This window comes from Geospiza fortis, unplaced genomic scaffold (assembly GCF_000277835.1).
Source record: "Geospiza fortis unplaced genomic scaffold, GeoFor_1.0 scaffold45, whole genome shotgun sequence".
In the NCBI taxonomy this organism is placed as follows: Eukaryota; Metazoa; Chordata; class Aves; order Passeriformes; family Thraupidae; genus Geospiza; species Geospiza fortis.
In genome coordinates this window covers 3,640,609-3,663,226 of record NW_005054327.1, presented here as the reverse complement: position 1 = coordinate 3,663,226, position 22,618 = coordinate 3,640,609, and positions in this window count along the sequence as shown.

Sequence of the window (22,618 nt, the reverse complement as noted above, 5' to 3'; positions counted from 1 at the left end):
CTGTGCCCCTGAGCGAGGCTCCGGCTCCGGCTCGCTCCTCGGCTTCTCCGAGGCGTCTCGTTTTCCGCAGACAGGACAAGCCCTCTGCTTGCCCCGAAGTGCAGCAGTGGGCAAGCGGCGGGACACTGCTGCTCTCCCGAAGGCGCTGTGCTGCACCCCTGCTAATCCTCCTAAGGCTTGTCCCAACCCTCTCCAAATGAGAACCCCGGCGAGATAACCGTGTTCCCTCCCTCCTGTCGCCTTCGCAGGAGAAAACGCGAGCCTGTGGTGCTGCCCGCTCTCTCCTCCCGCGGCTCCCCGGGCTGTTCCGGGCTTGCGAGACACCCCCATGAAGGACTCCATAAACCCCCCCCGCCGATCCTCATTCCCAGAGGGAGACGCACGGATCGCGCCGTCGGGAGGCGCCGGGAGCGCCGTCTAAGGGATGCCCCGCCGGCCGGGGAAGGACCCTGGTGGCGAGGGACACCTCGGCGCCGATGGGGTCCCCTCCAGCTGCCTGACAAGCGGCACTTCACCATGAGAGCCGGGCTCCTCGTGTCTGCGTGCATGTTTGTGTATTTAGGTGCCCTTACAGCTCAGATTTAATTAGGATTAATTAGGTACATCGGGAAACATAAGCACCTATTTAACATGCGTTGGTAGAAAGCATTTGTTTCAGGCTTTTGCTTGAATTTAATCTACGCTTCTGTGTCTCTCTGCGAGCAGCGGTAAAGAGCTGCTGCCTCGATGCATTCAGCTGCTCTCCAGTGGGAGTTCACGTGTGCTTTCTTCCTCGAGAGAACGGCTCGGAGGACAGCAATGTCCGACGAGTGTGAAGACAATGGTCAGTGCTCTCTTTCGTAGGGGGGAGCGAAGCCCTCTCCAGAGTACCCTGCTGCAAGTGCCCCATTGCAGTGGTCTGTGAAGTAGAAATCAAAAGAGGCAGGGGCAGGGGCTAGAAGCCCTTCAAAAAGTGAGAAGTGGGAAAGGAAGGAAAGGCAAGTTAGTTCTCTAAAAGCAAAATAAGTTTGCCCAAGAGAAGAAGAGGAAGAAGAAGGGGAGTTGGGAAACAGAAGTTTTGAAAAGGGAATGGGTGGTAAAAAAGAATAATGTGTCAAGGGAGAACAGACAGGGAGATACTGTGGTCTAAGGAAGGAGATGGGGTGGTCTGGGGAGGGTGGACACTCAGAATTTACAGGAGTTTCATCTGAACAAGACTTAAGAATATAGTTAGAAAGATGTGGACCACTAGTTTTTCCATGTTGGAAATCCAGTTACCAGGGTTTTGACCAACTATTTTCATTTGTGGGAGTGGAATAGCAAAGTAGGTTAATCTGATGCTTTGCTGACATTTTGGTACAAGAGCTTGTTTCCCTTTTCTTTTTTTTTTTTTTCAGTTTAGTTTTGGTTGTTAATTTTTTGTTTGGGCTTTGGGGTTTTTTTTGAGAGAAGTAGAAGAGAGGTTAAAACAGTCCTGTGAAAGATGAGGGGGAAAATTAAATAATCTTGAATTAAGTTGTTTTGCTACCCATTTAAACACCTGAGTTTGTTGCTGGAAGGAAAAAAAAGTGGGGGGGGAAATAACATGGCATGTACTGCCACACACAGAATCTTTGTTTTCTTTCTGTATACTATTTCAGGGTCAATTCACCAGAGTAAAAGCACATGAAATTTTCACGTGGTGGTTTGCTGGCGACAGTTTTATGGAGTTGCTTTTACTTCTTGGTCTCTTAATGTGGCATCTCCCCCCACATCACCTTGCTCCCGGCCATACTTAGCAAGAAGCCACCTCAAGAGCCTCCCACAGATTCGTATTTTAAACTCCACTTCCCTAGTGTGGGCTCTCTATTGAGAGCTCTGTGATTAAACTGTGCACCCAGAGGATGAGATCATATAATGCCTGAGCAGGCGCTTATTCATAGCAGAACTTGCAGTGGAAGATTTTGTACCTACCAGCAGGTGAGTCTTAACAAATGCTCCCATATTGAAAAATGGGATCTTTAATTCACCTATTAATTAAAATTATTTCATTTTTCTGGTATTAGGTGAGTATCAATGCAGGTTAAGGATAAAACCCCAAAACACTAACATATTCATTAGACTTGACTTTGTTTGTCTTGAGCTTTGTTAGATTTGAGACCAGGCTTCATAAGACCTGAGCTTAATGGATTCTTCCAGTGCATATTTTCAGAAGCTTCAGAGATGAGTAAGTCATGCTGCTCCTGCAGCCACTGGCTCCTCAGAGCTCCTCCGCCTGCCTACTGTCTCATGGGAGATCAGGTGACGAGGACCCACCTGCTCCTGTGCAGCACCCTGGGATGTCTAAAGCTATGCACATCGAAGGGGTGGGGAGGAGCACAGCTGACACAATAAGGTATTTGGCCCACTGTCCCAGGTTTTTTTTTAAGGGCACAAAACAGTCCGTTCCACTGCCTGTTCTCTCTGTCAATGTGAAGCTGACTCCAGAGTCCCCTTCAAAAAGGGAGCAAGGAGCCTTCTCAAGACACTGTTCATACAGCCTGTTCAACAGTCCTGGGCAAAGACCCAGCTTGCAGTGTTTGTCTCTGAGATAGATGTCATTTTCTGGGCTTAAAAACATGCCCAGCACTGAAATAACTGTTTTGAAGCTACGTCTTTTCAGAGAAATTATATTCTGTGGGCATCTCACTGCTGCTTTATGCCTTGCCTGGCTGCGAGGCTTTGGTTATTGTAACTTCTTTCGTCAACAGATTTTTCCTCTTTTCACAATATGCTCATCTAATTTCTTCTCCATTTCCCATCTCTTTTCATTTGGCAATGTTTGTCTCAGTGAGGAGGATTGGACTTCATCTGTGGGTATTACAATGGGTAAATATATCAACAATTTTTTTACTTATGTGTCAGTCACTGGGTTGCGTAACACAGTCGTAGTGGTTTATTCTTATTTTGTGTGGGAGACAGTGAAATATTGGTACATGTAACATCAAAGGCTGCCACAGAATGCCTCCTGTAAGGCATACAGCCCCCATAGAGGCTGGTAAATATTAAATATGGTCTAGTGAACAGGCAAGGCTTTATGACAATAAACATGGAGTTGAATATCTCTGTGCAGTGTTGGGACATTTCTGGGCAGTAGCTCTTACAGGTAAGACAGTCACATTTCAGTGTTTGCTATTAGCTGCTGACCAGAACTAGCTACAGGGACACTGTCTTAACCTGTCAGGATACAACAGTTTTTCTTCTTTTAATATTTTGAGAAGTTTACATTGGTTTGGGGGGATTGGTTTAGTTAATTTGGGGGGTTTTGTGACTTTTTGTTTGTTTGTGGGGGGTTTTGCCGGGGAGGCTTTTGTTGTTTCCATGTTTACAAAGATGCTTCCACCGCGATGGGCCCCTGTTTTGCATTTTGGGCGGTACACCCGCTGATGAGCCAGGTTTGCTCAGGGAGGACAGTTTTCCTTACAAATGGAGGAAGGGTAACACCTAGTGGCAGTAAATCCACATTGCTATTAAGAAATACAAAGTGCTCCAAAGTATTGCCAGCATGACCCAAGGCACAAAAAGAGAAAACGATACTTTTTCGGTAGATGTAAACTATTATGTATTCAGCTTCTGTGTGAGAAACTTAGTAGAGCAAGAACATATTTTATCCCTGTTCTGAACTAAAGTGTTGGTTTATTATTTCTTCTAGCAGTCTTTGCTGTGTGAAGTGGTATAATATTGCTTAGAAAATACCTAATTACATATGACTGCATTGTCTGAATTTTAATACTGAGTTCAGTGAAATATTTAGCCTTCTGCATAAAATCATCAAAAGGAGTTAGTGATCTAAGCTGAACTGGAGGTTCAAATATGCTCATTTAAGCTTCGCAGTCTTGTTTAGACAATGCAAGAAAAAGAGTCTAGTGGTCTATAGCAGAGCATATTGCCTAAGAGTCAGAAATCCTTTGGTTTTTTGGGACTTACATGCTCTCTAAAATGTGTGCAGTTCCATAGGTTTGACTTTGACAGCCAATGGATGGCCATTAGGCTGAAACCTTTCCCATTTCTGAGTCATTGTTCAGTGTGAACTTATCAGCCTCAGACTTACACTCAAGTGATACCAAGTAATATCTCCAAAAACTTGAATTATGCATTATTTGACCCAATGACAGAAGAATTCAACTCCTTCTAAAAAGAGTGCTCTCTGCAAAGTCAGTTTCACAGGCTGGATATAGTTGAACACAAAAACATACATTCATAGATTTCAATATTTCATGTGAATTGTAATGAATGTTACCTGTCAAGTTACATCTGATAGTATCTGTTCATAGAAATTGTTTTGTCTGTGTTTGCATTTACAGCTAGATACATTTAGCTGGAACTGCATGTTCTAGGAAATCCAGCTGCTCTGGAAATCTGCACATTCAAGCATGAAAGATATTGAAGAGCCAGAATTAAACAGGCTGTAAGGGACCTCAGAAAGTCATCAAGGGCTCATGCACTTTCCTCCTGCCAGGGTGCTACAGACATTTCTTTGGATAATTTTGTGAGGGCAATGCTGTGCAGAGTCTGGAGAAGAGGGAGGGAGAGAAGGAGGACAGACATTAGCAGTGTATTCTCTGTCCTTGGCCGATAGAGAGCTACAGAGTGTGACTGAGAAACATAATCAAGTGAGCAATTAGTGAAGGTCAGAGCTGTGTTAATTTCCTTCAAGCACCTTTGTGAAAATTAGAAGACAAAAAGCACCCTCTCGATGTCATGGGGACATGCGGGTAGTTTATGCCTCGGTAAGCAAAAGCACTGAAGGGGACACTTTCCACACACATCTTGAGCATCACTGAATTTGGAGAACACAGGAAAAGAGGCTGTGCACCTTATGTCCAATGGGGAAATACTCCCAGCTGCTTCTTTTCAGGTGATGTCTAGGAAAACGTGATAATTTATCTCCTGTTTTAGTTAATTATAAGGAAGTTACAGCCCTGTCTGATACCAAAGGAGCAGAGGACAGCTGTGTCATTTTATAACATGCAGTGGTGTGCTATTTTACTTGCACAACATCTGAGGCTTTTCTCCTATGCTGAATTACTCACCACCCCTGTGGAGCAGCTTTAAATCAGAGTTCTTTTTGTGAGCCTTGGTTCTCTGAAAGTAATCTTCTTTATCTCTGTGAAACATTTCAGTCATGTCTTCAAATCTTCTCTCAGCAATTCTCCTATCTGTGAATAAATTGCATTCTGACCTGGCTTCTACCACAACAACAACACAAACACAATCAGGCCTCTGGAAAACATGAGTGGAAACTACATCCATCTTCTGCATTACCATCAGTGTGAGTCAAGAGCCTTAAGCTGTCTCTTAGAACTTAACAGTGAGAGGATTCAGCAAAAGAGCTCTCCTAATAGGGAAAATACAACTCATTATCCAGCTAATTAGGATTAAAAAAGCAACCTCTACTCCCCCTTCTTACCAGCCTACCTTCCTGTAGGGTTGGACAGGCTTCAGATAGGTTTTAAAGGGATAAAAACATATTTTTTGGTGCTTTTGGATACAATCAAAAGATAAGAGCATTGATTTGCAGAGGAGCTAGTTAAGGGCTGTCCCTAAGTCTATTCTGAGAAGTTAATCACAAGGGTGGTATCATTCCTGGGTAGGAATTCTATCCAAGAAAAAATGCCTTTTAATGCAATTTTTTTTAATTTACAGGTCTTACTTACACCTTTTTCTTACAAAAATGTGTTTTTGAAAAAGGAATTTAAAATGTATTGATAAAATTACTCTTTTTGACAGAGTGATCCCTCAAAGGTAGAATAGTTAATAATAATGATATTGGTGATTGTTCTTCAAATTTTTGTATTCATTTTAGCTGTAATTTGGAGTGATACTGTTCACTAATTGAGCATGTTTCAAAATCATAACTGTGGTCAGTGAACAGTAATTAATGCATTTGTTTTTGCTTTCTTCCACTATGTACTTAAGCTGTGCTTAAGCTGTGCTTAACCAACATTAACTCTTTAAGTTAGATTAAAATAAGCAAATGAAATGTAGACATTCATTTCAACAGACTCAAACACTGAATGTGCTGCTTTGTTTTCTTTGCATCTTTTTCTGTTGAAAACAGTTTTAAATTCCTGTTATGTTTAATAGAAGAAATATCAAAACCCTTAGCAGGGGTGCTTACAGCATCTGCAAAGGTATGAAGGGAGTGAACGCTCACAGCACTCTACTATAGATAAGTTGGTAAATTATTTTTTTACTACTTTAGGTACCTTGCTTGACTACCTGAGGAAAAGCACGTTTGCACTAGTTTAGTTTGTTCCTCTGCTGAGCCCCAAGCTTGTATCCCTGCTGGCAGAACTGACCTTAGCGCTGTCAAAGCCTGCAAGGCTTGTGCAGTGTTTCACAGTCCCCTGCTTGCTCTTGTCTCCCCTATCAGTCCTGAAGGATGCTCTGAGTAGAGGTTGTTCCAGCTCTCCACTGTGCTTCACAGTGAAGTTTCTCTCCACCAGATTTCATCATCTCTTGACAAAGGCTGAAATTAAATCAGTGAAATCTCATTAGAGAATTGCTATTCACTTCCACAGAAGTGAAGATTAAGAACTATTTCTGTACACATAAAGAGAAAGAGAGAACCTTCAATGTTAGCATACTCACACTTGTTTCTCCTTCTCTGGCCTCAGAGCCTCCTACGTGGTGAGTGCAGCTCCACAAGCTCTTAGCGGCTCCAGACATCCTGGAAAATATCCATTCTGTCAAGAACTTGCCAAAGTACATGTCACCAATGGCTACAACTAGAGTTCATGCCAGTGAGGACATCTGTGAGTGAAGGCTGTAATTACACACTCTTAGCTCCTGCAGGCAGTGTATCTCAGCTGTTCAACCCGTGCCAGAAAGGGATGCTGGAGCTCCTATTCACTGATACCCTTCCTGACCTGCTATGTAAAATAATGTGTCACAGAGAATATCTTTCAGTTACTTGGCAGGGGAAATTATTCACTCCTAAACTGCCAAAAATCTCTGCCTAGAGGGTGAGATAGCAGACAGCCTTCTGTTAGGGCCAAAATTGAGTTTGCCAGAACATTTCCTTCAGCCCTTATCCTTAGTAGTGTTTCCAGGACTTCTCCTACCTGTTATCCACGGCATAAACCAACCTGATTTTTTCTTTGGACTGAGCCAAGCTTAAAGAAACTTGGAATCAACTTAATCAGGCATAGCTGATGTTACCCAGTTTGCTGATGTGCTGTGCTAATGAGATGCTATTGCCCAAAGTAATGAAAAGCATCTGTTTCTTACCTGTAAAGAAAGACTAAGGGTTGCTTATATTTACTTGAAGGTGAGTTTGACAAGCTTGTCTTCCTTCTTAGAAAAGTTCACTGCATGTATTTTGCTCTTGGCCTCTTGGAGAGGCCCAAATAGAATTCAATTCATGTGTCTAGAAAATTCTGAAGGTGCTTTTCTGTTGCAAGTGTTTACATAGAGGGATTACCACTCTGCTTTGTAGGGATTTCCTGGAAGATATCATCTATGTATGATCCATGTTTGTAAATGCTAATAATATATTATCACTAAAAGTAAATATATCAACAGAATAAATGTTTGAGAGACATGTAACAGATATATGGAATGAAGAGTGTGTTTAGATTTCATGAAGTTTTAATGAAGTAAACATCTGGATTTACAGAAAATCACAGCCAGTTAATTCCAGCAGCCTACAGAGTCTTCAAGCCCTTGAGAATACAGGAATTAGATTTTTAAGAGACTCATTTCTTTTTGTATACTGCAAGCTGTTGAAAAATAAAAGATTGTTTATTAATTGATTATGAACTAAGCAGAGAAATTATCTTTTCTGTGTCAGCAACATGACAACAGCAGAAGTATATGCCCCAAAGTTTTGCTAGCGTGGAAAGTGCTATGCCCATGCAAAGCAAATTGTTTATTTGTTTTCACCTTTTAATTTTTCATGAGTGTTGTGTTTGTATAGTTCTTGCCAAAATGCCTTTCCCAGAAAATGGAAAGCTTTCTTCATTAATGTTTGTATTTTTTAACAGAATGCCAAAAGTCTAGATTGTATCAGAACTGAGTCCCTTAAATAAAATCCCTTCAAATGAAACAAACAGAAAAAAATCTATTCATCTCAAGGAGGTTAAATCACACATAAATAGGTTGAGATTATAGGATGGATCTTAGTGAAGGGGAAGCTTATCTGAGAAGCAGGAGATAAGCATAAAGCCTCCAGTCATAGTGACAGTAAAAGGCTTCTGAAATAAGAAAAGATCTCTTTTTAAGTCAAGATACTGGTTGTGACTGACAGTCTGAAAAAGGGAAAGATTAAAACTACCAAGTATAAGGATTGTTAAGAGGGAAGAGGAGAAAGGAAGAAACTAAATATATAGCTAAGGAAAAGCAAAAGAAGTATGGAATTATTATTTCTGTATTTTATGAGCCCTCAGGCACATCTTTTCAGTGTTTATGGGGAGTACCATAACCATGTATTTAATATTGTGTATAATAATGATATATATAATACTGACAATAAATGTGGTTATTCAAACCTGTTTGATAGTGGAGTCACTTGAAAATACTCATCAGTAACCTAGCCAAGTGATGTCTCTTCTTGACCTCTCAGCCTGTGTCCCCAGGTCAAGGCTGATGTGGCTCTCTTTGATTTCTAGTGGACAAAGATGATGTTTGGATCACTACCAGCTGAACACAGGAAGGCTCATACTCGTAGAGGAGGTTCTCATTACTTTTTCCAAGAATCCTCTACCTTCATCCTTTTACTGTGCTGTTGCTTTTTTCCAGCATCCCCGGTGAGTATACTCAACACACCTGCTTGGGGCTTTTTTGCTTTGTAGTAGAAAGAAAATGTTTGTGAAGGCAAAGGAGGTTCTTACCTATGGCCCTAAGAGTTGGCATCTTTGCAGGTACAAGAGGGCACATCTCAACAGTGCCAAATGAGCTACCTGTCATGCATCCAGGGCCCAAGAGTAGGATGGAGTGGAGGAGCAGATGGATGGAATGGAGAGGGTCTTCTGGTAGTTGTAGGGAGGAAAAATGTTTTAAACTATATTTAGTATGAGTAATCATACTACCCACAGGAGCTCTTCAGAAGTGAGCTGGGTACACTCCAGCAGTATGTATTTGATATACAGGTTGGGAAACATCAAGGCAACCTCATCTATACATACTATAGTGACTGATATGCTGTAAAGCTGACTGTAACATCTGCCCAAGTAGTTTCTCCCTGCTTCATGTAATTTATTCTTCTACACAAGCTTTTTCTTTTCCCCCATACATTGAGCAAAAATGTTTTTTCTGATGTTGCTCTTCCTCTGTGAAGAATAAAATTTTGTTTACTAATATCAGCTAGGTATTGTCAGTTAGCTTATTGGACATTTAAACCTTACAGACCACACCAGATTAAGCTAATACCTGGTTTGTTCCATTCACCATACCTATATCTTATTTTGAGTGTTGTAGAATTTAATCAATTCCTCTTCTGTATAGCATTCAGTTTACTCAGAGCACAAAATATATAAGAAAATTTTATGACATTCTAAAGATTCTTGGTTGAAGACACAAAGCTTATTAGTGGTCTTAGCCACACAACTTACATTAATAGGAGCTGTTTGCCTAAGTCTTGGACTAGGTGATCATTGTAGGTCCCATCCAACTGAAATATTCTGTTCTGTTTTCCTCAGCTGTGAGTATTTCAAACCTTGTTATGCAAATCACAAATCCATCCACACTTCTTCTGGCAAATTGCTGCCCAGGAAAGCATAACTAATTTAATGCATTAATCCCTACCCCTGAAGCACAAACATCTATTGCCTGAGCTAGGAAGACTGTAGTTATGCTTATGGATTTCAAGTTGCTGTGTCAGAGTGAGAAACAAATATACTGTAAAATGCACATGAAGCCTGAACGTGTTTTGTTTGCTAACACAGTGTGACTAAGAAAATATGTACAAATTTACCCCCCCTTTTTTTTTCTTAACTTCTACTTTCCATCTTTACTTAGGTTGAACTTCGTGGTAGCCATAAATATATAACTCCTAGTTATATTCAATGATTTCTTGATTATTTGAAGTAGTAGTAGTGTTTTGTGTGTTGTGCATTCTGACTAGTCTGGGAATATCAGGTCCAATGTTTGCATTCATAGCAGTTTTCCTTAGAAAGGACTCTGAGTATGTTCACAGTGCTTTCACTCACAAACCTCCTAGCCTGATGCATCCAAATGAGGACCCAGTAAATACACCTCAGTTGGGAAATGCCAGGCACCTGGCTGCCCAGGAGGTAAGGCTTTATTAGTCCTTTTCTCACCCTTGAGAATCATGTCTGACTGGGGAAATGTTCCCTTGCTCCACTCTTGTTCAAGCTGCCAGCGCTAGAAGCTAACCCACCTGAATTCGCACTGCAGGAGGAAAGAGATACATTGGAAAGCATTTGTTTCAGTTGGCTCTTTTTTGACATCCCAAAGAGTTTCCAGGCACAAATAAAAATTACTGAAGGCAGCAGCAAAGCAGGGTTCAGGCTGAGGGATTTGAATGATTCATGAGCAAGGACTCCAATAGGGAAGAAGAATGGGCTTACAGAGTGGTGCTCATGCACCTCGGCAGTGAGGCAGCTGACAGCTTGACTTGATAAGCAAGGATGATCCTGATTCAAAGCATTGCAAGACAAAGCATGAGCAGGTGTTAATGCCACACCGTGTTCCAAGCACTGTTTTTAATATGAAAAGCAGTTTTCTTTAGAATCTAGCACAAAAAAACCTGGTGTTCCAAAAGCCAGGAAGCAACTCTCTCCCAGTGAAATCAACATTGCACATGTAAATATAGAAGTTGAAATGTTGTCCTCTCTCAAGCTGGTGGCTGCAGTTCCCTGCAGCTTTTGCCAGAATGTGTGACTGGCTGCACAGCATGCATGTCTTTCCAGATGCACTTCTGTATTTCATCTAAATGCTTTCTGGGGGAAGATCTCAAATTCAATTTCTGAAATAGTACAGTTACTTTAAAATTTACATAGGCATTGTAAGAAAAAATCATCACCCTTTGTCGGTTTCTGGCAGCTTTTGCAACTCAGTAGTTAAATCACAGATTCTAATCTAATCCTTTATTAAAGTGTCATCAAAAGCTTCAGGGTCACAGGCCTAGCTGTTAAAATTCCAGTATAGTTTCATTAGCACTGCCTTTATAGTAACCCTTAGATATCCTTCACTATTTAGGTCTGTTGTGTCTGAATTTATTTGCAGAAACTACAACTCTTACCAGCCACAAACATCAGTGCCCCATTTCCACAAAACTTTATAGCAATTGTAATAGCTACTATTTTTTACCATTTTAGCATGACAAATGCTGTGATGGTTTTCTAATATGACCTTAAAATAGTGTTGCTTTCAATGCAGTTCTGATAGTGTTTATCAAAGACAGGGTGTGTAAGACTCAGGCTAATAATTTCAGCTGTGTAGGACAGGTGATGCAGAAGAGGAGTAAATACACATTAACACTTTAAGGTCATGCATTTCAATAGGATTTTGCCATATTTTTCTTGCATATTGTTCTTACCACTATCAGTCTTGTCTGTTGCCCATCATGCCTTTCTTTGAAGACAGCATTGTTAATATAAAGCCTTAGTCTGGTGAGAGGTTAATTGCCTGCAGTTTCAGTAAATTCCTAACCAAACTCTCTACACTGAACTAGCCAAAGACAACAGCACCAAAGCTTGTGACTAAACTGCAAAACAGGGTGGCAAGGCAGCTTGCTTTCTTTTTAGAACTGTGACAGGACCATAGTGGTAGCTTATGCTATTACCTGATGCTTTGCAAAGATCAAAGTTGGTATTTAATTTTATGGTAAACAATTTTGGACTATAAACTTTATATTTTTTTTACATTTACTTTTACAGTAAATACCAACTTTTCACATCCAAGCTTTAAGAATTTGGACTCAATTACATTTGTAGGTCCCTTCCAGCTCGGAATATTTTGGGATTCTACAGGGAAGCTTTGATGCCCTTGGTGAGCATGAGAGCCACGTCCCTAGGAGCAGCAGGTGGCAGCGCTGTCTCCGCTCTCTGTTTTTAAGCACTGCAGCAGCACAGCTGGAAGGAACCATTTCATCAAGAGTGTTTAATAGTTCAGGTTCCTGCAAACAAAAGCACTTCTGCCTATGGGCCGTTCCAACTGGCCTCATCAGGGTGGAGTGAACTTACCCTCTAGCTTTCTTTCTCCACATGGAATTCCTCCAAGTCATGCATACAGCATTTGTTCCAGTTTATGTTGCAAGGAGTAAATGTTTATAGCAAGCAGTCCAAGTGACTTTTCTTTGCTTTTAATTTTAACCCAAGATTTATTTGCCTAAAAATGATTGAACTGTACATCTTTACTGATTTTGTTGGCAGCATCCTCTGGCAGGCACAGTTGCCACCCATCCCTAGAGGTTCTCAGCAGTAGATTTAGTAGCAGTGTCAGTGTCAGGGGAAAACACTGCTCTTGCAATAAGGCTTCACCACATCCCAAGGGCTGGTCAGGAAGGCAGTAGATCGATGTCTGGCCATGCCTTTGTCTTCTGTGGCCACATTTCTCTTCACAGAGAAAAGCAAGGCACACCTTCCCAAGGATATTGCTTTGATTCACATTTTCTGAACCTCAGAGAAAGAAAAAAACAATTCTTATCTCATTTACTGCTCCTGTGTTTTGGAATAAGTGGAATGCATTGAGGAAGATTATTTACCTGAAGGAATTTTCTTGATTGGATTCTGGTGTGAGTGTTTTGATTCACTGACCAATTGAATCCAGGTGTGTTTGTCAGGACTGTCAGCTGACAGTCATGAGATTCTGTGCAGTTCAGTTGAGTTGGGTGCTTGTGCAGACTCAGTGTAATATAGTATAGAATAATATAGTATAATAAAGTCATTAATTAGCCCTCTGATATCAATGGAGTCCTCCTCATCATTCCTCCTGGACGTCAGTGGTTGTCCTGATTTACAACAGTCTTCTCCATGTCTGCAAACTCTGCTTGTGGGCCATGGCTCCAAGGTCACACGAGTGTGCTGATGGCTCAGGAGCAGGTTGTCTTGCAGACAGAGAACTGAAGTGACCCATGACCCAAAACACAGAATTAGAGTCTAGGCAATGTAGATAACCAGGGGTCCAAAACCAGTGCTCACCACCTCATGGTCTGCTGTTTCTCAGCACAGACATACCAAATAAGACATCTGCTACCTGTAGAGAGTGGGGGCAGGACTGAAGGAGGATCAGGGACAGAGTGACAGCTGCTGCCTTAGCTTGTTGGAGAGTGATGGGGAAAGGAATGATTTATTGCAAATGCATGATGAGAGTAAGCCATAAGACCAGGCCATCATGATTAGTGTGATCAAGTGGCATTATCCTTCCTTTTTTAAATGCTCCTTTTTTTTCCCATCCTATTTTTAACAACCAAGACAAAAGCAGAACAAATGAAAACAAGAAATGTCTTCTGTGGTCTGTAATCTCAGGAGGATTCAGATAAAATATGAGTTAGGTCACAGGAAGCAAGATAAAAAGCATAACTATAAACTGAGAAAATAAGTGAAGTAAATAATTTTTCTTTGAAAGGATGAGATGTGAATCATTGAGGTCAACAGTTTCAAGACATGTTAAACTAGATATCTGCCTAATCACCAAAGCGTTTCTGTCAGCTTCTTTATTACATAAATATGGATCTGGTTTTGTTTTTAATCTGAATTCCTCAAATGGGACATCTGAGTTATTTGATGCAGTGTCAGCAAAATAAAGAAAACCCTTGGCTTCTCTGAAAAGACATATCAGTCAAAGTGGACACATTTGAAAGTTCCCCTCTGAGATAATCTCTAAAATTTATTCCCATTAGTACGAGTGTCTTGTGAAATGCTTTTTTCAGTAAGGGGTTGGATAATTTGGTGAATCAGCTGAGAAAGCAAGGGCAGACAGAAGTGGGAAAAGGAAATAAGCAGAATATGCTGACCCAATGTTCACTGCCAGGACTGAGAAAGGTGTGATAATTTGTCCATTTTCCTGCTTTGGACTGAAATGGGCTGCACCTGGCAATGGGGCAAACTGACAGTATTAGCACAGAGCAGCATTACATGGGTGAAATTAAATTAAATGAACAAATACATACAAAGGTCTGGAGGAATTACAGACCCATCTTCAGAATTTTGTTAGCATTGTCAGAGAATCACAGAGTAGTTACTAAGATTATTATTGAGTTGTTGTTAACCAATTTTGTCCTTTCCTATTCCATGTGTCAGTTATTACTGCCTTTCCCACTGAATTATTCCTTTAGTACTCACAGCCATGTACCACACTGCTGAATCAGGATCACAACAAAACTTCCAAACAAAAAATAGACTAAGCCCAACGGGGACAAATATGGGAGAGTCCCATCTGAAGTAGAGGAAGTGTTCATTTTATGATGTTTCTGCAAGCTTCAGTGTTCTCACACACAAATGGAAAGAAGATGCTAATGTTAAAGGGCAGAATAAGGAACAAGTTAAAAAATAAACTATGGTACATGTCATAGGAGGTTGTCAGTGCAGCCTTCTGACTAGTTAGCTCACAGAGGCAGTGGGGTCTTTTGAAGCTTCCTCTCCCTCTTTAATCAGTCCCTTTAGAACAAGCGGATCCCAGCTTCAAAGGCTGCAGGGCTTGTCAAAGAAGAAAGCTGCCTGCTCCTCAAGCCGTGGATGGCAGCTCAGTGTCCCACAGCAGTGGTTCCCATGTGAGGCTGCCCAGCTTGGCAGGGTGGGAGTGGTTACACAGCAACTCCTGTGCTCAGATGGCTTTGAAGGCTTTATGTGCTCTCCCTACATTAGTATTGATCCTCTCCGTTTGACAGGACTTCCAAAGACTTGGAAAGGTACTTGGTGAAGCATTTTTCTTAGCTTGATCCCTCCCCCAAGAAGTCTAGGTGAATGCACAGACTTCCTGCATTTGAGCTAGTTTTGTCTAGTTCTTTTTAAATAATAAGGTTTTCTTAATTAAACTGATTGTTATATTTTCTTTAAAAATGCTCTATTTTTTCTTTTTTTTTTTGCCCTACCTACAAGACTTTTCCCAGAACTTACTTGCAGTAAAGTGAGTAGAGAATTTTGTACCAGAAAGCTGCAGTGTTTATTTTGTCCATAAAACACTTCATTAGACAACATCATTAATAATGACATTTACTGACTCTGGGGAAACAGAAGGTTAAATGCATTTCAGTATTTTCCAAGTCTGTGTATATCAATCTTGCAGCCTGTCATTTCTGGAAAAGATTTCGCAAGTTAAAAAAAAGTCCCTAATACAGCACCTCTCTTCCTCATTTGATCTCCAATTTCCCATTTCTGCACTAGTGTATTTTAAATGTGAACACCAGTTATATTTCAACAAAGCTTTACTGTTTGCTATACTTTTCTTCTGATACATTAATGAAAGTGTATATCTCAGCATACACATTTCCCTCCTGGTGACCCTGCTTCTGCTATTTGCTATTGGATTTCCATTGAGCTTCAGCAGCTACTTGCAAGTGCTGCAACCCCATTTGCAGTACAAGCCTTTAACCTGGAAATCACCTCACTTGTTCTTATGGGCTTATTTTCATGGTGTATTTAGAGACCAGATACGCCAGCCCAGGAAATTTTCCAGAATGCAAAGCAGGTCATGAGCAGAGTATCTGGCAATGTGTCCATGAACAGCATATTCACAGATACTTCTCTGGTCTTCAACAAAATATAAATCAAACAGCACTATTAGAATCTGGCACTGTTCTTGTCAAAGCCATTTTTTCCAAGTACTATTGAGTTCAGTTAAAGCTAACTCGGGCAGGATGGGTGAACTTGGCAAATTGTGAAGTCTGAAAAAAGAGAGATAGAATGAATCTCAAGAGATCATTCTCAAAATCCACATCTGCACCAAGGCAGAAAAAGAAACCTTGAACTAATCCTGGCAGATTGGGGTAATACATTGGTAATGATTCCAGTAAAGGAAATTCCACAAAATTCTTATGTACAATATTTTAATACCCTTCCTGTTAGAAAGGGGTTTTATCACATAAGTCAAGAATCTGATAAATATTTAACGGCTTCCTTTTTTTTTTCTTTCTCAGCAGATAGAGCAAAGTTGTTCAACACTCTCTACTTCTATAATATACAGATTGTATTTTTGTATTGTGTACAGAAGTACACTTCCACATTAAAGCTATGCCAATCTGAAGGTCAGATGCCGCAAAATGAACCATCCTACATTTTTCCCCATTCAGCCAGCCCTCATGTGATTGTGATGAACCAGTTCAGAGGATAAAGTGGAGAAGCATTCAAATAAATAATAAAATTTGTTTCCTGGCAATTTAGTTTACTGGATTAAGCCCTGGGGGGAGTGGGGGGGAGCATCAGACAAGTGCCAGTGGTCGGACTGGCTTAGCTGCGATGTGAAATGGAATAGCTTCCCTTTTCTAGGATAAATAAACCTCCTCACACCTCTTTCATAGGCCATGCTTTCTAAGGCTGTTATTGTTCTTAGGCTCCTCTGAATAATTTCCAATTTTTCTGAATCTTTTTCATAAATGGTATATTTAATGTATGTCTCTGTCCAAAGAATATTTAAAATGTATGATTCAATTGTGAGTGAGCAGGCCATCAGAAGCATAAAAGAGATCAGTTGTTCCTCATATGCTCTTCTGCCCTAATTTGTGTGTGCTGTTACCATGACTTTGCCTGCCTGTGTAATAATTGTTCTCACAAGATGGATGGATAAACACAAGTGTGTCACCCTGTTCCAAGCTTTTTCAATTTAAGAAATTCCAATTTCTTAAATTCAGTGCAGTCATTCCAATCTGCACCTTCCCCTATGTGGTCACTGCTCATGTGGCCATCTTATCATGTTCCATTTTAACTTAAGACATCATCGAAATTCCAGAAGAACCTTAAGCAAGTGTTTCTCTAGATGGGGTAGATAATTTTCCTCAAGTTTCCTTCCGTTTTGCTCCATGTGTACACTGACCTACATTGAGAGAAGGCATATGACAGATTCTCAGTCTTTCCTGTAATCAGAACTCTTTTGGGGTTAATGGCTTCATGCAAGTATAATTTCATGGCACGCTGAAAGAATAAGATGTTAAGATTTGCTGTATTCTTTTAGATATTTATGCATTTAGATTTTTATAAATAATGTATATTTCCCAGTATAGATTAACTCCTGTTTTACATTCATATATTTCTCTCAACACATGATCTAGATTCTTGAAGAATTTTTTTTTCTTTTAAAGCCATCACCACCTGAAGCCATGTAGTCAACTGAGAATTTAAATTTTTACTCCAATAGTTTCTCACTGTTATCACTGGGAAAATGGGAAGCCTGAGGATACAGCAACAGCAAAGTTAAAGCAATAAAAGCCCCAAATATATGCAGCCTTATAAATCTCACCAATTGTTAACAACTGTGAGGCTAGAGTTGTGCTAGAGAGTGCTGTGGATGAAACCCACGCTGTAAAGAAGGTGCAGCAATGGTGGTTCCATCACTGACTTGTATCCCACCACAGGCTCTGGTAACCTGTATGCTGCTCCATCATTTGTAATCAGGCCTAGTCTGAGATGAGCCAGATTGCTCAGAAACATTCCAGAATGCCTGATCTGAAGCTAAAGATTGCCAGGCTTTCCTGGCCTTCCTGTGGAGACTCTTGTGTGGTTCTGAGAGTGCAGGAGTGACCAAAGCCCATGGGCAGAGTGGATACACTGCCTGCAGGCTCAGAGATGATGTGGGACCTTTGGGCAAGCTCTGTCCCCTCCAGGCTTCTTTGTGGTGTAGTGACATGGAGGAAGGAATCCCACTCACCTTCATGTGCTGCCCACCCTCTGCTGAGAACTCAGTGAGCTTTTGAAGCCCATCTTTCCATCTAGCCTGACAGGAATTTCTGAGGGAGGGAGGGAGGGAGGAAGGAAGAAGGCAAGAAGGAAGGCAGGAAGGCAGGAAAGGCAGGAAGGCAGAAAAGGAAGGAAGGCAGGGAAGGAAGGCAGGAAGGCAGGAAGGCAGGAAGGAAGGAAGGACAAGCGCAGCATGCTGAGGTTGGACAGAGATGTACCAGTTTTGTCCATCTGGACTCAGGAGCAAGCTCACCAGATATCTGATTCTGTTGGAACACAGGAATGTTTCTGGGGCCTGGGAAGAGAAGATCTATGAGGAATCAAGGGACCTAAGTGAATGGGAATATTTAAGGGCTTGGGGTATCTTTCTTCCCGTTCCTGTCCTTTCTTCCCCTTCTTTCCCTGCCCCACAAAAATGTGCTTTTCCAGTGTCCTTGTGAGACATGCCATGTTTTATTCCCACACAGTCATATATCCTATCTTTTCTCTCCTCCTTCACTGTCTCCCTCCATCTTCACTTGTTGACCTTGACTGGAGAGGCTTCCCAAACCTGCACAGAGTAGACAAGTGTGGGGAAATATGCCTGGCCCTTGCTAACTCAGGAAGAAAAGAGGCAGTGCAGGGCTGGGCTGGGCTGGGCAGGTGGGGGAAAGTCCTTTTGCCAAGGGTAGCAGGGTGAGACAGCAGGAAGCTGTGGGGAAAATCTACTTCTCTGCATCAGTCATTGCAGAGAATGACTTCCTCCCTAGGAACCCTTCCTTTGGCAGCGGCAGCTGAACAACAGAACAACAGAAGCACAAAGCAGCAATGGGTGGATCGGGCTAAAAGCCACTCAGATTTATTTTTTTTTCACAGGCAACATGGGCACCAAGCTATCTCCTACAAGTTGCTGCCAAAGGCAGCCTCCTGCTTTGCTTTTGTGGTGAAACAGAATTGCATTGGCTGTACCCTGTGGATGGCTGGTGGAGGGGTGATTTACACCCCACTGCAGTTGTGCTGGCAGCCCACGATGGGCCGTAACATTTCACTGCTCCTTCATTTGAGACTCATTTAATTCAATGGGGGAAAAATGTACCTCCTGTATTTTTGGACTCCCCCAGCTGCCCCTCCTATGGTTATGAAATACCATACCAAATCAAGGAAAGAAAAAGGAAAATAAATGCCCAAAGAAAACATAGACTTCTAAACAGACTTCAAAACTGATCCATTTGATAAAGAGTGGCAATAGCCAGATTGCAGAAATAGAAAAATCTTCTGATTGTGGAAAGGAGAACTAAGAATGTTTTATTTATGTATTATATAAACCCCAAAGTCATAGTGATAGCATTGTGCCATGCAAATAAGTTACCAAAGTCAGGAGGATCAGCTATGTGAGCTGGTGGTGCCACTACCACCATCTATTCTCACTGAATATGACCTTTTTCATAAATAAATGCAAGACTCAAACATCACATTATTTCCCTTACAGCTAACCCTAGGGCTCCTGCAATAACTGAAGGCCATACAAGGAGGGACATGTTCCAGCAGGGAGGGAAAAGGTAAATAAAATGCTGTCCTCTGCATCTGACAGTAGGTTTCATTTTTAGGTGAATAGTTTTAAACCCTGCCAAGACTGAAGCATCAACATGGTTGATCATTCCTATCATTTTGTGAAAGTAGTTATTTTTCTTGATTTTTAATTCTTCCTGCATCTGGTTGAATCTACTATGCTGAAGATGAGTAATCATAGGGAAAAAATAGTGTCATTATAAATTCTAAAACCCAAAATTCTTCAAATGCTACTTATGTAAAAAGGACCAATTTAAATCAAATAATTAGCTTCTGCTTAGATGCTCAATTACAAGTGCAATAATATAAATGTTTTATGTATTCACAGCTCTTGTGTTCAAATTTAACCTTTCTTCCATTTTTGCTGTTATTTCTCCCTTTTATAAATGTTGGTGTAATTAAGCCCATTTCCTCTTTAGAGGTGAATACACAATCACGGCTAGAAATTCCTCAGTATGTTTTACAGTCTGAAATATGTGATACTCAATCTCAGAGCTAATAACTACCATGACATGTTTTATAATTGCACCATAAATCAGAGACTGCTGCATTTTAAAGTGTAATTTCAGGCTGTTTTGCAATATTTCTTGGCACTTTTGGAAGTATATCAGGGTGGGAAATGCATAATCTAAGTGGGTACAACCAGAGATGAGGAAAAAGCTGGGTTTTTGCAGTTGTTGGAGTGCCCCAAAAGAGCAGGGACATGCTTGTCACTCATGGGATACCCAGGCAGCCTCGGGGATCTCAGTGAAAGCATGATGTCAGAACAGGTGGTTCTGTCCAGCAGCTAGGAAGGAGGGGTGGAAATTAACTCATGGCAAGAGCTTGAAGAATGGGCACTCCATTAGCAGCAAGTACTCTGTGTGTGGATTTTGTAACATGACTCATTGTTTAAATCTTTCCAGAAGGGGCCATGTTTGGGAGGGACAAAGCTGAGAGCAAGAGAGAAAGCGTCTGCCCTGAAAGTTGGAGGAAAAATTCTGTTAACTCACACAGCATCTTCCAGCACCTGTCTCAAGCCTTCTGCAGCTGCTGCCAGGTGAATGATGGACTCACAAAATTAGGTGATTTTTTGGCCCCAAAACTTGTTTCTGTTTGAAGAATGCTGCTTTATTTTTCATTCTGGTTTTGCTGTATATTCCATAGGTGTTATTTTAGGCCTTTCAGTGCATACAAAAGTTAATAATAAGTCTCGGATAATTTCTTAGGGATTCCAAATCCCTGAGAACTAGTATAGATGGAGAGAGGCTCTTTTATCCATTAATTAATGGTTTAACTTTTTGTATACTAGATCTTGATACTGTATCTCCCCACTGGACCACCATCACAGCCTTGCTGAGGCCCATTATGTCCTGACATCTCTGAAGTGATCAGGAGTATCAATTTGCTTGGTGCCTTTCTGTGTATGATGCACAACCTAGCACAGTGGGTAATGCCTCGTTTGCACCAGTGGAGTTCTGCTGGTAATTTAATTAAAATTGCCACATCCCTCACATGTGCTCTCACTAGTTTGGTCTCTGCTCATCAAACTCTGAATTTATGCTAGTCAAGTTTTATCGTCTCCCCAAATAGCACAAGTCATGTAATGACATCTGGCTGCATCTCGGTCACATAATATAGACATCATGAGCTGCTGTTTGATTAAGGGAGCAGTGTGAAAGTAGAAGTGTGTGCTACAGGCTGCCACAGGCTGCCAAAAAAAAAAGTAGTTATGGAAACTGCAGGTACATGACATCTATGCGGTGTCCCACACCCACTGCTATTATTCATACTGGAGATCTTTGGGAGAGACATTAATGGCTAATGGCTCAAACATCTGGCTATTTGCAGAGGCACCAGAGTGCTGTGCTGGGGCAGGGATTGCACCCACCAAGGGGAGGAGATGACTTTGGGGGTATGTGGTGGCAAAATCTCTGATTCAAATTAGACAGGGGAGGAGAACAGCCACCACCAGAGATTCTGGGGTTTGAGCCAGATAAGATAGAAGGTCCATAAGAAGCAGGCCCTGCGGAGGGGGGATGGTGTTTTTTATCACATCAATTGTCCTCCCTTACACTTCTGACTTAGACGTAAATCCCTCCACCTTGGGGAAGGTCACATTCACACGTAGGCCTGAAGGTATTTATCCCTTCTGATGGGGCATAACTGGCTCAGCTACATGAGATGCAGCTGTCCTATCTTAGAAGGTGTCATAAAGTATCAAAGACCCCCCAAAGCACCCCCAGACTCATTTCCTAGTCCTTCCACCAAAGGATTCCATGTGAGCCACAGTGTTGCAGCAGGGCCTGAGGGTGCTGCAGCAGACAGGGTAAAACTGAGCGCTGGCACCAGTAAAACAGGTAAAGCTTGTAGCACTGGTGAGAGCTAAATTGGTTCAACAGGAATGTCATGGAGCTGCAGTGTCTTCTCACATTGTTACAGACCAGGTCTCTTCACACTACTCCATAAATGATGTGTCTTGAATGTGATCCTGAGGGAACATCCCAGGTATGTCTGGTGCCTCTATCTAACAGCTCACTTAAGCAAACCAGCATCTGCATTACAAGTTAAAATGAACCTTGAGGTCTTGCCTTTAGGAATAGTGCTGCTAATTAAGAAAGGCAAGAAGGGCAGTGTAATGTAGCGCACTGACCAGCACATTGACTCCTAGCAACCTTTACCGGAACATGGCCGGGAACTTCCAAGATTTGTTGTGGGAACTTTGAAAAAAAACAAACAAGGGTGATAAATTCTCAGAGATTTCACTGCCATTGCCACTAGTTGTGCAAGTAACAGAATAGGAGAACTACTGTAGGCTGGAAATTTCCAGGATGATACATTTCATGGTGCAATCATTGCCTATTGCATTTGCTGTGTGTTATTGCTGTCTAAGATTCTCACCTTTTCACTGTAATTAAATTTCCCAGTAGAGGGAAAAGGAGAAAGTTCTGAACTTGTAACTTGTTTTCAGACAGTCAGCAATAGCAGAGTCTCTGTAAACACAGCACACTGGCACCTGTCTCCTGTTTTCTCATCTAAGCACAGGCCATGAACAAAGTTACTTCTTAAAAGCTGGCTTGGAAAAAAGGAAGCCTGGGCTCTGTATTTTGTCATAATTTTTAATATTTCCTTAGAAAAAAGAGGAGCATAAGGCTAGGGCCAAAATTGCTTTCAGTAGCAAACATACAGTTTGCAGGTGTGGGCAGAGTTTAGCCTAAAATAACTAGAGGCAAAAGAAGGAAAAAGGCAGCTTAAAAATGTGATGTCAGCAGGAGAAAATAGACTCTGTGGGGCACTGT